Source organism: Geospiza fortis, unplaced genomic scaffold, assembly GCF_000277835.1.
Source record: "Geospiza fortis unplaced genomic scaffold, GeoFor_1.0 scaffold171, whole genome shotgun sequence".
In the NCBI taxonomy this organism is placed as follows: Eukaryota; Metazoa; Chordata; class Aves; order Passeriformes; family Thraupidae; genus Geospiza; species Geospiza fortis.
Genome location: NW_005054313.1, coordinates 9,826,248 through 9,841,582, shown reverse-complemented (window position 1 = coordinate 9,841,582; position 15,335 = coordinate 9,826,248). Strand labels below are relative to the sequence as shown.

The window sequence follows — 15,335 nt, the reverse complement described above, 5'->3', positions numbered from 1 at the left end:
TATCCACACCTGCTTAGTGTCCAGATCTAAGCAGATCCCACTGGTTTCCTCTCCTTGATGATGAGAAGGTGGGGAAATAAGAGCAATACAGAAAAATATCAATATATTAAGTTCTTCACCTTCCTAACTTTCAAGTCAGCCTTTCTGTGGGGTTGGGTTTGCTTGGTGTGTGCTTGAGGCTGTGTGTTTGCAGACTGACACCTTCTGTGCCTTGCCACCCACAGCCCCCTGTGCCCTGGAGCCATGAGCTGCCCTCAGTGCCTGCAGAGCCACCGGAGCAGCCTCCCAGCCGCAGCCCCCCGGCACTCTTAGGCTTCCCTGCTCCCCTGGAAGGTGCTCATCGTTGGCCAGGAGAACCAGCTGCACGTGCACCAAGCCTCTGCATCCTTCCCAAGGTAAGGATGCCCGTGAAAAGCAAAGGAAACCAAATTTCACTTGGCCAATTCAAGTGCAGTCAGGTTGTTGCTGTGTTGTTGCATCTCCTACCTATTCCTCTCCCCCTTGTCTTGCTGGGAGGAAAGGTGCTGGCCTGGGGATAGGAACTTCTCTTGCAATTAAAAGGTGATTTTGAAGATGAGGTAGCTGCTGGTGAAGCCTGTTCCTTGCAGACTGTATCCCATTGGAATTTGCTCATAGTTTCAGAAACTACTCTGCTGCTGCAAGGAGCCAAGCTTGGGTGGGACTGGTGCCTTGTGACTGCCTCTGCTTCCCTGATGTACCTCCCGAGGATAATTGTGTATAATTTTCCTCTTAACAATGCTCTGGAGGCTTCCCAAGCATGAGCCACCTTTCCTCCCAGTTGTAAAAGGTCTTTGGGGTATTGGAGGCTTCCTGTGATGGGAGAGTAAGGAATGGCTGGGGCAGGGCATTTGGGTGGGGGCCAAGTCCCTCTCCCAGGGAAACACCGTCGTCTGTTCCTTGCACTCAGCAGTAGGGTTTTTTAAAAGTTAAAAAAGTAGAGCTGAGCTTGTGGGGAGTGAGCAGGGGCTGAGGCTGATGTGGCCCAGCTGCCCTCCTAATGGGTACAAAATCAGTATTCATGGAAGAGGAGTGGAAATTGGGATTAGAAAACAAAAACTGGTTTCTGGGGTGGTTTTGGAGTTGGAGATTTTTGGGACCTCTTGTTTTCAAGCTTCTCCATGCAAACAGAGATGTCAGCTGTGTGCAGCAGCATATGAGAATAGCAGCTTCTCCATGTGTGATCCCACACATGGGCAGAGGAGCTGGGCCTGGAGGAAAATGAGGATGCTACCAGCTTGTCACAGGATGGACATGGGCATGACACTCCTGTTTTAAGAGGTCTGTGAAAAAGTCACAGTGGACCCAGAGAGCTAAAGGTACGAGTCAGAACTGTGACCTGCCTTGTCCTGGTTCACTTTGGGAGCTCCCTACCTGGAGCTGGGATCAGCTGGGATGCTCCAGCTGGGAAGCAGAGGCCAGTTAGCACTGGGAAGACGGACATCCTCAGGCTGTAAATATCCAGCCAGCTCTAATCCTCCCAGTAGCTCCATCACTGCTGTTTTCCTAAGAGTTATTTGACTCTTTGTGTTGCACTTCTCAGACAAATGGTTTTTAAATAAAACCTCTGCTAACTCGTTAGGCCTCCTGTCCAGGTCACTTCCTGCATGGGTGATTTATAGGGCTGCTTTTAACATTTTATTAACTTCCAATCACTGGGGCCAGTCAATCAGAGCCTATCCCATTAGCTGTGGTGAGTGGCTGCCCGGAGCATCAGGCTCTCCTGCTGCCTCCTCGCTTCTGGAGAGACCAACCATGGTGAGAGATGGGAATGAACAGGAGGAGAATTTAGATAAGGAGGAATAGATCTGGGATGGATAAGTGAATGCATAAGGGTTAAGGAGATAATGGGGCCTGTGATCATATCTGGGAAAGTGGCTTATCTCCTGCTGTTGGTACGTGATTTCTTGGCTGCATCTCCTGCAGCATGTGCTGAACCTGTGGTGATGGGAGAGGAGTGCCAGGGCTTGGTAAGGAGGCAGCTGCTCCACACTGATGGCAGCAAGGCATCACAGCTGGAGCATCCCTGGGTAGGATGTGCCTGTGTTAAACCCCTCCTGTGACAGTGCCAGAGATAGCCTTCCTCCTTGCTAGTGAATTTGTAAGTCCCTTTAGCTCCTGGCATCCCATCTGATCCAGTGGGCTGCCTTGAGCCCAGTTCCCTGCCATTTAAAACTCTGCTCTGCATCTTCTTCCCCCTTGGAGCCGAGCAGAGCCAAGCCCTGCAGCCCTGGCACAATGGTGAGTGGGGCTGAGCAAGCAGAGACCAGTCCAGCTGGGAAATCCAAAGGAGATGGAGATTGTAAGTGATGTGAGGCTGCAGCAATAGCTTTGATTATCTCTGGTTTAGTTGCTCCTCTCCCCGCCATGCCCTGTCTTTGTTCCACCCGTGCTCAGAGATGTTATTCAGTGGAGTTTTCCAGCTCTTAGTAACAGGGAGAAAAAAACCCTGAACTCCTGCACAACCAGAACTAATGAGCTCTCTCTGGAAATAAAAGCATCCTAAGGACAGCCTTGTGATACAGAACATCCCGTTCTCTGTGGCTGCTCTGGCCACTGCCTCTGAGTGATGGCCCAGCACAGGGATGTTGGGAGCTGAGCAGAGCTGTCACCTCCCATCCTTCCCCCAGCCATTGCTCCTGTGTGGCATTGAGAAAGCTGAGCCATGGTTTGCTCCTCTGGCAGAGCTCTGCTGTGGGGACAGGGATTTGGGAACAATTGTCCAACACTGTGGTGCAGAGCCCATCACCTTGTACATCCTCTCAGGACTGGGCAAGGAGGGGTCACATGTCCCCACAGGTCAGGACCAGCTCTTACTGGCTTGGAAAGGGATTTGGGGAGCAGCCTGGCTCCCATCCCTGGCTGGAGCGGAGAGGTGTAAGAGGGTGGGCTCACTGCAGCCCCTGTGTCTGAGGGAACACAGACCTGCAGTCCCTGAGGGCTGTCAGGGTTGTCAGGCATCTGGCTGGGAGAGAATTTGTCTTGCAGCAAAGCTGGCATCTGAAAGCCATCGCTTCTGATGTGCCCATGATTTGATGAAACCTGTGTCTCCTTTGTCATTCTTCTGTCTCTGTCTCAAATCCCAGAGCAAAGACAGAGAACTTGCTCACAGAGACAAACAGGTTTTTTTTCCCCTCCACCTTTAAATATTTATTCTGAGCTCTCAAGATACACACACTGTGATCTCGGGGGCCTGCCTGTGTGTTGGTAGCATCTTCTGCCTGGCAGAACAGGGCTGGCTGCCCTTCCCTCTGGGGAGCACAGGCAGAGCCTACTCCCCCTCCTGCTGCCTTGTGCTGGGTCCCAGAGGAGTGACATGAGGTATTCACCTCTTCCTACACATGTGCTCCCATGGGAACAAACCCAAGACCCACAGAATGCTGTCCAAAGAAGGTGTGGGTTGTGAGCTGCCTTTCTGGGGCTGAGACAGAGGTAAAAAAACATCCTGGTCCATCTGGTGTGCTCCTTCCTGGGGTGGCACATCCCAAATGGCACCCACCCCTCTGTCCCTTGCCTGCCTTCCCCTGTCCCTGTTAGCACATGGAGCTGCCACTGGAGGCTTTCCTCTTCCTCCCTGCAGCTTGTCAAGGTCGTGCAGGTAACTGGAGCAACACTGCCAGCCTTGGCTTTGCAGCCTAAGCTGTGCTCAGCTGTGGTTTTCTCTCCCTTCCCTCCTTTCCTCCACTCTCACTGTACTTCTCCAAGCCTTCCTGGTGCTGCTGCTTGGGTACACAGATTGCAGGAAGAGCAGCCCCATGCCACTGGGAGGCAGGTGCCTGGCATGCCAATGAGGAGCGAGGCTGGCGCTGGCAGCTCAGCCTGGGATGTGCCAAAGCAGAGCCACACTGCAGGCACTGTCCCATGGTTCCCTTCAAAACAAGAGATGCAATCCCATCTGGCTACAACTGCCACCTTCCAAGCATTTTTCCTGGAAGCTGGCTGTCCTGCAGAGCTGTCTCACCTCTGCTCCTGCTGTGGGGTTTTCTGGACTCAAGGGAGAGGGGATTTTGCATCTGCTCACAGTAGCTGGAGTATGGAAAAAAGCTAGGAAAAAAGCCAGGAGCTGGTTTCCCAGCAGCTCTGCAAGGGATGAGAGGATGTCTGCCTTTCCAGGTGAGTACACAAATCTCTACCTCTGCCTCCAGCTGCTGCAGCCCAGGCATCCTGCTCAGCAGCTGGCACTCATCAACACAGAGCTTGTCCCCAGCTGCCCCTGGCAGTGCCAGCCATGGCCTCCCTGGGACCTGTACGGGTGTGGGCACTGATGCAGAAAGAAAATCCTTTGCAGAGGCCTAGGATTGGATGGCAGGTGCAGCTCTGCCAGGAGATGCCTTGAAACCAGCATGTAGCCAAAGGCAAGAGGAGGCAGAGCAGACAATAGCTGATGTAGTGGGATTTTTTTGTTGTTTTTAAAGAGAAATAAATTAAAGCCAGGTCAGGAAAACTGAGCTCCAGTAAGCTGCAAAGTGATGAGGTTGGGACCATGGTGGTGGTTTCCTGGGCTGCTTTTCCTACCCCTGCCTGCCCTCTGCCTGCACCCATGATGGGCTGGCAGCAGCACCAGCCCTCTCAAATCTTGCTGAATGTCTGAACAGAATGGCCTCATTAGCAGGGAAAGTTTCCCCAAGATAAGTTAGTGCTGCTGTAAGAAGTGCAATTATCTCTTTTCTGCTCTCACAACTGTGGGCATTGAAGTTTCCTGCTCTTACACCATGTCATGGCCGAGCTCTTGTGCACAGGAGGGTGCCACCAGGAGAAAGAAATTATAACAAGGACATTTTTTGGAAAGAAAAAGATTTTTTTTCATTAAGGATTTGTTACTGCTTGGTTGTCTCACTGGCTCAGAGCTGCTGTGCCCATGCAGAGGTGATGCCAGCCCCTGCCTCACCATCCTGGTACCTGCCTGCATGTAGCTTGGTTGGGATGGTGGCAGAGTGTTTTTATGGAAGGCAGATAACCTGTGCTCTGTGTGTGTGTCAGCTCCTGCTCTGCCTGTGCCCTGACCTCCTTATGGTGTCACCCCTTGCCCAGAGCTGCAATACCCCAGGGCTCTTCAGCTCCAGTGGGACTTTTCACTGAGCAGTGCATTCACAGGAGCAGCCAGTGCCAGCAGTGTATCCCAGAGTGAAAATCTGGGGCCTGAGACTTGTAGGAAATACTCCTTCAAGATTCAAGCTTTTTCAGTCTTTGGTCATTTGACCATGAGCCATGGGGAAGGCTGCCAGAGCACACACAGAGGATGTTTGCAGCTGGATATTGTAACAACTTAGTAGTGAATGGTTGGGATAAGTCATATTTCATAAATCCGGCCAAGAAAAAGATTGGTGATTAATTCTTTTTAATAAACAATGGTGAGTAGTGTGGCTTGATTTGAGCCTGACTGACTTTTACAGTGATTCATGGATTTTTCCACAGGAAAAACCACCTTTATGGTGATTGCTGGTGTGTGGGGTGCCTGCTTGCCTTCATGAGTAATTCCCCCCAGCTCCGAAAGCACCAGGGTGTGGAAAAATGATGAACTCTGCGGGAGCTGAGAAGGGAGGAAGGGTGTGCGTGGCTCCACTGGCACAGCCAATGACTGCGTCCCTTCAAAGAGCATTGGAGGACGTGGGAGAGGGGGAATTTCACTGCCAGAAGTGCTGAAGGAGGCGAATCTTACGGAAAAATGAGTGGAGCTGAGTTGTCCATGTGCGCTGTTCTGGGCTGGCCAAGTGAGGTCAGCTGGGAGCGGTGATGGTCCTCTTTGCACCGTGCTGCCCCACTCCTCCAAACTAAACACCTGAGCAGAAGTGTCCCAGCATCCCATCCCTATGAAATTGGTGTTCCGTTCTTTGCAGCCCCCCAGGCTGGAAGCCGGCCAGCCTCCGTGGCGTCGTGCGGCTGCGATTCGTGGCTCTGGGGCGGGAGCGTGCGCAGGGGGCGGGAGCGTGCGGCCGGGGGCGTAGTGCGCGTCTGTGTGATGCTGCTTTTTAAAACCCGCCGGGGTGCGATGGGGAAATGCCGGGCGAGGCACAGTCAGAGGTGTGAGCAGTGCCTGCGCCTCGCAGGCGGGCGCGGGGGGCGGCGGCAGCCCTTGCTGCGGTGTCGGGTTTGTTTTCTAGTTTGGAGATGAAGGCAAAAAAAAGCTGTAGTTCTACTGAGATGAAACTTGAAACATAATTTGGTTCCTTGGTGAGGGTTTTTTTGACTCTTGGTGAAAAATATAGGCATTTGGCTAAAAGTTTGAGTTTCAGAGCAAGGGAAAGGAAAGGTGGCACAATGGTGGGAGAGGTTTGTGTAGAGATGCAGCCGTGAAGGAGGAAGAAGGAGCCTGGAGGTTGGTCCAGCAGCAGACAGGCTGACACCTCCCTTGGTGCAGTAGCACCCTATAGTAGTGTGACTCAGACCACCAAATGCCCAGCCTGGTCCCCCTGTCCCTTCAGTCACTCACTACAGGGGCTGCATTCTCTGGCCATCATCCCACTCCCTCCTCATCCTCCTTCAGCCCTCCCTCCACCGCAGTGCCCATCCCGCATTCATTACGGTGCCCATGTACTTCTCTAAGCCCAATATACTTTGAATTACTGCTCATCTATTCCTCTTGACATCCTCATGCTCATAACTAGGGAGCCTGCATTACCCGTTTGCACATCTGTCAAGCTGCGTGTTCCTTGGCCATTTCCAGAGATACATAAAATTGCCCGTGGTTATGACATTATTGACAACCCACCCCGTCTCCTTCCCCCTCCCCAAGCCCAAATGGCTGCCTGGCTTTATGAGGATTGATATTTGGGCAGTAAATATTTTAGAGCCTCATCTGATGAGTGTGTCTGTGCGGGTGAATACATTTGTGGCTGAGGACAGATGTTGGAGCTATCTTCATTGGAAATGCAGGGCCTTGTCTTTCTCCCTCCTGCCTTTGCAGCATCTCTGTCATCTCTCTGCAGCCTCTCAGTGCTGCCTGTTCCCAGTGGGAAGAAGGGGAAATTTAGGGAAAAACCAAGCAGAGGTTGACAGGAAGGACAGGAGCTGGCAGAGCTCTGTGAAGGTTGCATTGCTGCTGGGTTCCCATGCTCCCATGTACAATTTCTATGGCAAAGTGTTTTTCTTCCTTGAACCCAGGGAATCTACCCGCTCCTGCTGTGCTGGACAAGAAGCTTCTGCCCTTTTGAAAAGAAGACTACAAGTATCAGACTGTCTGTGGTTTCCAAAGGATATAGTCTGACTCCTGTTCTGAAAAGCTGCTTCATCACCCAAAGTTTCAAAATGTACTTCAGTAAATGCCACTAATGAGGAAACAACTTAGGAATAGCACAGCCTGGGTGATCTGAACCATTTTCTTATCTTGCTGAGAAAAGCAAAAGAGCCCATTTTCAGTTCCTCAGGATTATTTGCTCTCTTTGCTTTCAATCAGCAAATCAAAGAGTGATGCCTGAGTGATGCCTAGGGAAGAGAAGGACACTCAGCTTCTGCAGAGTGAACTGGGGCTGGGCTGGGCTGAGGTTTTGAGAGTCACAGCTCTCCTTGGGCTGGATCTAAGCTGTGTGCATCAGGATCCAGGGAACTTTCAAAAATAAGTCTGAACTCCAACTCTCTGGGAGTTTTGCTTGAGCTACCAAGCAGAGTTGTCCTTGTACCGGGGTCCCAGCCTGGGATGGGACTCTGATCTCTTCCCTTCAGGGAGGACAATGGCATGGGGATCTGGCATGAGCCCTCTCTACACACAGAATGGTTGGAGCACATGCAAGGCAAGTCAGCCCTGCTCCTTGATTTCTTCTTGCCATTTTGCTGCTTTTTACCCTCTCCAAGCCTGGAGCAAGTGCATCCAAATGTGTAAAAAATCAGCTGCCTGGGGGCAGCTTTGCAACCATTAAGTCCTTGCAATCCCTTGGAGTCTTTGTCAGGAGAGCAGGAGCTTCCTGGCTTGGTTCAATCCCTTTGTCAGAAGAAGGGGATTTTCCCGGCTCTGCTGTGCTGGGCTGGTCCCTGCCACCCAGGGTGAGGGGGTGTGGAGGCTGCTGGGCTGGCAGTCACCCCCTCCAGCACGTCGCCCAGTGCCAGCGACACCCACACCAGTGCCCAGGGTGTGGGTGTCCCTTTCCCGATGGGAGCGATGTGTTTTGGGGCAGGGAGTAGGAGGGAGTGTTTCTGGTTCCTGCAGCTTGAGGTCTGAAGCTGTAGGCAGTGGGGGTCCCCTGGAGGGCACATGGATTTCCAGGGGCGGCCCATGTGCCAGAGAATGTCACCTGCCTTCTTGGTGGCCGCTGTGCTGTTGAGTGTGGGCGGTTGAGTGGACCGTGGGGTCCACTGTAGCTCTTATATCCAGTTTGCTCATTGAAGGAGATATCTGTGTCATCAGGGAGCTGTACAGGACAGCTTTGTGAAGGTGCTGGGAGAGTAGGAGGTGCCCAGCTCCATGTGCAAGGGCTCAGTGTCTCCACCTCCACAAAGCCTGGCTGCAGGAGCCACGTGCCGAGGGGAGGGGTTCAGTGGCCTCATTGAACTCCCCGATGAAGGATGCTGCCCTGGCCCTGGCCAGTCTGCTCTTTTACAGCACTATAGTATCTATTTATTTATGATTTCCGTGGGTGGTGTTTTGGATGATCTATTGAGCCAGAGTGAGATATTTTGAGGCACAGTGAGATATTTTAAAAACATCTCATCACTCTGGAAATATCCATGGTGCGATAGCTGTGTATTAGTCATTCGGAAAGGGAGTGATTTCAATGAAATAAAAAACATTTCATCTTGTCAGAGCATTTTCACTCACTGTCTGCCAGGCAGCTCCTGTCAGTCTTCAGTCTCTGTGGCTAGTTTTACTCTTCTTAGGCTCTGCCTTTTTTATTTTCTAACAAGAAATAAAATAAACCCTCTAATGGATATTGGTACCTATGAACTCATCAATTGTTAGTGAGAAAGACCCTGTGAAAAGATACAATAAATCCTCTTTGTACTGGATTATTTCCCATGGGATTATTTCTCTCAGGGACTATGTGCATTTGGAAGGAGAAACTCCTTCTCTGGGTATTGGACCTTGAAAAAAAACCCCTGCCCTCCAAGATTATTTATCCCCCTGAAAAGTGAGAGTAACTCTAAAACCCTTGAATGTCAGCTGGAGATGCAGAATTAGGCTCACAGAGAGCAGGAGGAGAGATGGTTTTCTCCTAGGCAAAAAAAAAAAAACCCTGTTAGAAAACACAAATGATGAGGCCTTGTCCTGCAAGGGAGAACAGCTCAAAGCCGTTCAGCAAATGAAAAGCCAAATGAGCTGTGAAAACCTTACCACCATGGTAGGAGAGATTTTCTCTTGGAGGAAATCTGCCACAAATCACCTAATATTCAGCTTTGCACTGCCATTTGGGAAAATGCTCATCATATTCCCCTGGTCCTTGCTTCAGCTGGTGTGTGTCTGTGCCTGGGGTTTCTCTTGCACAGCCTGCACGCCCAGGGGGAGGTGATTCGGCCGAGGTGCTCCCATTCTTGGATCATTCTCTGTAATCACGCAAAGAGAAGTTGCACTGTAGTTACACCCTGAGTGCTGTTCACTGTTGCTTTGAGGGGCACAGTTGCTATTGCTTCATGCAACAAGTAGATAACTGCTTCAATGACTCAAAATGATCCCTTTGTGGATAAATCACAGTGTTGATATTCCAAGTTTTTCCAGAGTACACAATAGTAGAATTGTAAAATCAGTTTGGGTTGGAAGGAACCTCAAAGCTCATCCAGTGCCACCCTCTGCCATGGGCAGGGACACATTTCACTATCCCAGGGTGCTCCAAGCCCTGTCCAACCTGGCCTTGGACACTGCCAGGGATCCAGGGGCAGCCACAGCTGCTCTGGGTACCATGTGCCAGGGCCTCACTACTCTCAAGCACATCTAAAGGCACCTCCCTGGTGGGAATGGGGTTTTAGGGGATGTTCCTCTGCTGCTGTTGCTGCCCCTTGGCCATCTCCTTTGGTATTGGGAGTCTTGGCTGGGTTTTCTCTTGCCAGTGCTGAGCTCTGGCTGCATCCCCGTGCAGGAACACCCCACATCCAGCCACTGTGGCCATTGAAACTCCAGCCAGGGCTGTAAAACAGAAACTCTTAACTAAAGAGCAGGAGAGGGCAAGAGAGAAGCAGGCCTGGATCTCCTTGATGCCTTGGAGCCTTTTCCTCAGCTCTGCCAGGACAAAAGGGGCATTGCTCCCCATGAAAGCAGGAACTGGGGGGATCAGGGTGCTGACTGTCCTGGAGCAAGTGCCCATAAACCCCATTTAGCTAAAATCTGGGCTTGGCAGCAATGACCTGTAACCTTTACAACTGTTGCCTATTTTTTCTTGGCCAAATGAAATTAAAATGGCCAACCAGTGCCATTTCTTTCCTTTAACCTTTTCCCTTTCATGTCCACACTTGACCCAAAATAATATTCTTTCTTGGTGCTCCCTTGCTGGACACTAATTCAATTAATTCAGTTAATTAACTAACACAAGCTGACCTCTTGCTTTTCTTGGCCAGGGGCAGCAGGACTTACCACCCATGTGGTGAATCCTCTGCTCTCCTGCCCTTGTGGCATGGCATCTTCTGCATCCCTTTGCTGGTGGGTGAGCATGTCCTCATCCCGTGCCCCTGAGTCAGCACTCTGCTGCTGGTGTGCTATTTCAGCTTAGGAAAAAAAAAAAAAAGAAGAAAGTTTCAGTATTTAAAGTATTTAAGCAGATGGAAAGCCACAAACTACAGTCGGTGGAAGGAGCGTGTTTCATGACTAACAAAATATGCCAGGTAGGCCGTTCCACTTGAGATATTTTCAGGAATATATAATCACTTTCACACATCCTCATAAATTTGCCAAAGTGTTAGTTTTCCCCCATATGGATGGGGAGGATGCAGCATGTCATGACTGTTGCACGGCATCTTGAATGCTGTGTCTTCGTGGTGTAGATTTTTTTTTTCCTTTATTCCCCCCACCCTGGCTGTAATTGCAATTTTAAGTTTGATTCACCCTTCCTCATAATTAGTGTAGGCAGAAGGTCACCCTTGAACATTGTGGTGAGAGAGCTCCTTGGATAAGGCAGGGCAAAGGAAGCAGCAATTAAATCTCTAATAATACCCCCAAAAATGGACTGGGGCTGGACTGGAGCAGTGCCAGGGATGCTGTCCCAGTGGGGTACCAGCAGGTGATAAAGGGATGCTCTAGAGGAGCCCCAAAGGCTGCATCCTTCCCACTGAGTTCCTCTGAATAGATGCTCCAGCGTGGCACTGGGGTAAACAAATGCAAAATATTTTGAAATCATTCAGTCTCAGCATTGGATTCTTTCTTTTCTTTCTAGTATCATGGCAAAATTAAATAAAAGGACCCGTTTTCTGCATGTTATTGATCTTTCACTCAAAATCTGGGCCCTTTTCCAGGAAAAATGAGCCCTTTTGTGAACAAAGAGACAGGCACCTTCCCAACAAAAGTCAGCTTTCAAATCCAATGTTCTGTGTGTTTGAAAATTCATGTTTCTGATAGGAAAATATCAATTTCACTCAAATTTGCAGAGCAGTGATGTGGTGGGGGCGAGACGGCCCTGAATGGATTGATGAGCACTTGAAGGCCAGATTGCCAGAGGGATTTAAAAGCAAAAGAAAAAGCAACCTTGTCACTGATTTTGAGCAGCTTGTGTTTGAATCCAGAGCCAGGCTGCTGGGCTGGAGCTGGCCCTGCTGTCCTTTTCTCTTGGGGACCTAGAGCCTTCACTGTACACTGTGCATGTGCAGGAGGGCTCAGCCCATCTCTCCTGACCAAATCCCAGCCTCAGTGGTTTATATACCCTTTTTTTTAAAACGTGCTGGTGGCTGGAGCCAGGCTCTGAGTTAGTGTGTGCTGGCCTTGCTCCGTTACCCTGGTTGGGTGCCCCTGAGAGCTGCCTGCTGGTGTCTCAGACAAGCTGGGCTTTGCCAGCAATGTTTTACAGGTTAATTTGTCAAATCTCTGTAGCTTGATTATTTGTTGGTGGAGCCCTTGAGGATTGCTGGGGAGGAGATGCGTTACGCTCCCTTGGACCGTGTTACCACACACACGCTCAGCTGTCGGGCAGGGCTGCTGAGCTGGGTGTCCTAAATGTTCTCATAGTGCAGCCCATGACACTGACCCCATGGTAATGAGGGTGGCTGTGTTCCCCTGCCACTGCATCCTTCAAGAGCAAGTAAATTGTTTTTTTTCATGTGTTCTCCCGGTGCTCCACCCTTGCTGTGACACGGGGGGATGGAGGTAGTGCTGGCTCAAGGGCATCATTCCCAGTGCTGTCCATCATAAAATCATGAAGTGCTTTGTGTTGGAAGAGACCTTAAAGATCTCATTTCACCCCCCTAATGTGTGCAAGAGCACCTTCCACTAGACCTGGCACCCTGCTCCTTGTCCACTGCTACATGGAAGGTTTGCCTGGTGCCTGAGCAGAGAATTTCCCCCCTGCCCCATGGGATTGCTCCTGGGGCTTTGCTCCCGGGCTGCGTGTGTAAACTTGCTTATCTTTGGAAAGGCACGGCGGCGCTGACAAGCGGTGCAGGAGATGGGGGCAGTAGGTGGATCGTTTTTAGCAGCATGCACGCACGGAGCAGACAGCTTGGGCATGTTCCAAAACACTTCCCACGCCCCCAGGCTGAATTTTAAGAAGCTGGGGCATCTGCACGTTCAAAACGCTACGGGGTGGAAGGGAAAAAAGGAAAAAAATCCCCAAGGCAGGCAGAGCAGCCAGCGCGTGGAAGGGGCAGGCAGCACCCAAAGGCTGATGTCTTGCTGCGGAAGGGAGTTTGTTGCAAAGGCTGAGCAGCTCCAAGCCGCTCTCCGGAGGGGCAGAGCACAGGTGAGCGTGGAGCAGCGGGCGCTGGCTTGCAAGCTGGTCTCGCTCTTGGTTGAGTGGGGGGAATGGGAAGAGGAGCTTGAATAACCCAGGAACGGTGCCCGGGTGAGTGCCTGTTCCTCCTGTCCAGCTGGGGTGGTGCAGCTTTTGAGGAGCTCCACACATTTGGGGGCCCCAGAGTCTTGCAGTAAAAGGGGGGTTAGTGGGGGGGGGGGGGGTAGTCCTGTCTTCCTTATGGTGATGGGAATGAGTCCTGTGCTCAATCCACTTTTGGTGTTTCAAGGGACTGCCTGGGATCCTGCCCATTAATAGCAGGAGATGCCCCACTGATTTCTTTCTGTGGGGAAGCCCTGGTATGCAGGACCAGCCCCATGTGCATCTCCTGGGGAAGCTGAAACAAGCAAGCAGTGGGGCAGGGATTGATGTTGGGAGCACACAAGCTCTGGGCTTGCACTGGCTAGCTGAGGGCTATTTCAGCCGTACCCAAGGCTCCCTGGGACAGGGTGGGATATCCAGCCCAAGCAGGGAACTCTAAGGGAAGGAGGACAACCTGTGTGTACGGTCCAGCAGAGTCTTGGATCCTCTGGAGTGATGATCTGGAGCTCCTTTCTGAGTGCTGGTATAGCTTTGGATAAGTAGCTTCAGCTGTGAAGGTTGGGAGCTTTTGGTGCTGGTTCTCAGCATACATGGTGAGAACAGCCCCAGTTCTTGCTGTTGCTGCTCCCTTGGGATCCAAGGTCCCTGCTCCTGGTGGTGTGGGGCCTCGGATGTCTTGCACCGAAGCATTGGGAAGGGATGGGTGTAAATCTGGAGAGCCCAAGGTGCCGTCCGCGTTCCTCAGATCAGCGATCTGGTGTGCACTCCGTGATCCAAGGGTGGGGAACACACCCGTCTGCACATTCCATCGAGCTCCCGTTGGTGCTGCAGGCAAGGAGGATGGTGGTGTGGCATCCTGGCAGCCTGAAGCCATCCTGGTAGGGTGGCTGGGCTCTGACTGCTCCCTCCCATCTCGCTGGGCCAGGCACTGGGGGATGCTCCTCCCGACGCATCACGTGCACGAGGGGCATCTTCCCAGCGCTGCCCGTGCCTGCCTCCCGTGCTGCTCCTGCCTCCTGAGCTGCTCCTGCCTCCCGTGCCACTCCTGCCTCCCGTGCCCCTCCTGCCTCCCGTGCCACTCCTGCCTCCCGTGCCCCTCCTGCCTCCCGTGCCACTCCTGCCTCCCGTGCCCCTCCTGCCTCCCGTGCCACTCCTGCCTCCCGTGCCCCTCCTGCCTCCCGTGCCACTCCTGCCTCCCGTGCCCCTCCTGCCTCCCGTGCCACTCCTGCCTCCCGTGCCCCTCCTGCCTCCCGTGCCACTCCTGCCTCCCGTGCCCCTCCTGCCTCCCGTGCCACTCCTGCCTCCCGTGCCCCTCCTGCCTCCCGTGCCACTCCTGCCTCCCGTGCCCCTCCTGCCTCCCGTGCCACTCCTGCCTCCCGTGCCCCTCCTGCCTCCCGTGCCACTCCTGCCTCCCGTGCCCCTCCTGCCTCCCGTGCCACTCCTGCCTCCCGTGCCCCTCCTGCCTCCCGTGCCTCTCCTGCCTCCTGTGCCTCTCCTGCCTCCCGTGCCCTCCCGTGCCTCTCCTGCCTTCCAGTGTTCACTCTGGCAGCACACAGCTCTGCCCTTCTCCTGGCAAAGCCGATGGCTTATTGAAATGTGACTTTTGCCTGGTGAAGAGACAGGAAAACTAGTGAGGAGCAAAAACTAGAGAAGTCCTTGGGGGGAAGATTTAAATGCCTCCAAGATCAGAGCTTTTTTCCTGTCATTTTAGGAAGAGAAGATTTCTTGGGAAGCCTCCACTTCCTAGGTATCCCTCCAGAAGAGGCTAAACCAGATTCTAAGTTATGCACTTTGTAATTCTCTTGGTACCAGCAGAAGTAGTGCTCTCCATGGTGTCCTCATGTGCCTGGTAGCCTCATGGCAAGAGCATCTTCTTGGCAATAGGTGCTGCCTGGGTCCTTCTGTCCCTTGTCCCACAGGTGGGCAGGAGTACCTTTGCACCTCTGGCACCCAGGGGAGGAGTACAAGGCTCTCCCAGTGCTAAACATAAGATGCTCTTCTATGCCCTCCAGGGTGAGGAGGAGGAAGAAGGCAGAGAGGGATGGGGATGGACCTGGTGTGCCCCAGGGGACTGGCTTGTTTCTGCTAATTAGCAGTGTAACCAGCCGTGGCACAGCCCAGGGCTCCTGGCAGATAATTACCTTGCTGGGTGCTGGGAAGGGAGCAGAAAGACTTGCTGTCCATGGGGACTTGAAAACCTCCCCATTCTTGAACAGATTTGGGAAATGCAGCTCAAAAATAATAATATGGATATATATTTTAACAGAGCAATTTCTGCCAGGCAAGCAGGCCAATTTGTTACTGAGGTGACACATTTGGTTTTAGCTATAAGAATCAAGATTTTTTGGCTTTTCTCCTTTTTCAGTCCCTAGGGCAGAGGTTGGCTAAGTCATAGGGAAGCTGGGGGTCTGCATGGAAACA

General features: G+C 52.1%; 1 protein-coding gene across 1 annotated transcript in view; it reads left to right on the top strand.

The window, feature by feature from the left end:
- Positions 1-225: 225 nt before the first annotated feature.
- Positions 226-15,335, top strand: part of LINGO1 (leucine rich repeat and Ig domain containing 1) — a 141,725-nt gene continuing 126,615 nt past the window's right edge. Inside the window, exon 1 of the mRNA XM_031055874.1 lies at positions 226-395. The gene's annotated coding sequence lies outside the window, so the exon portion shown is untranslated. The remainder of the gene's footprint in view (positions 396-15,335) is intronic.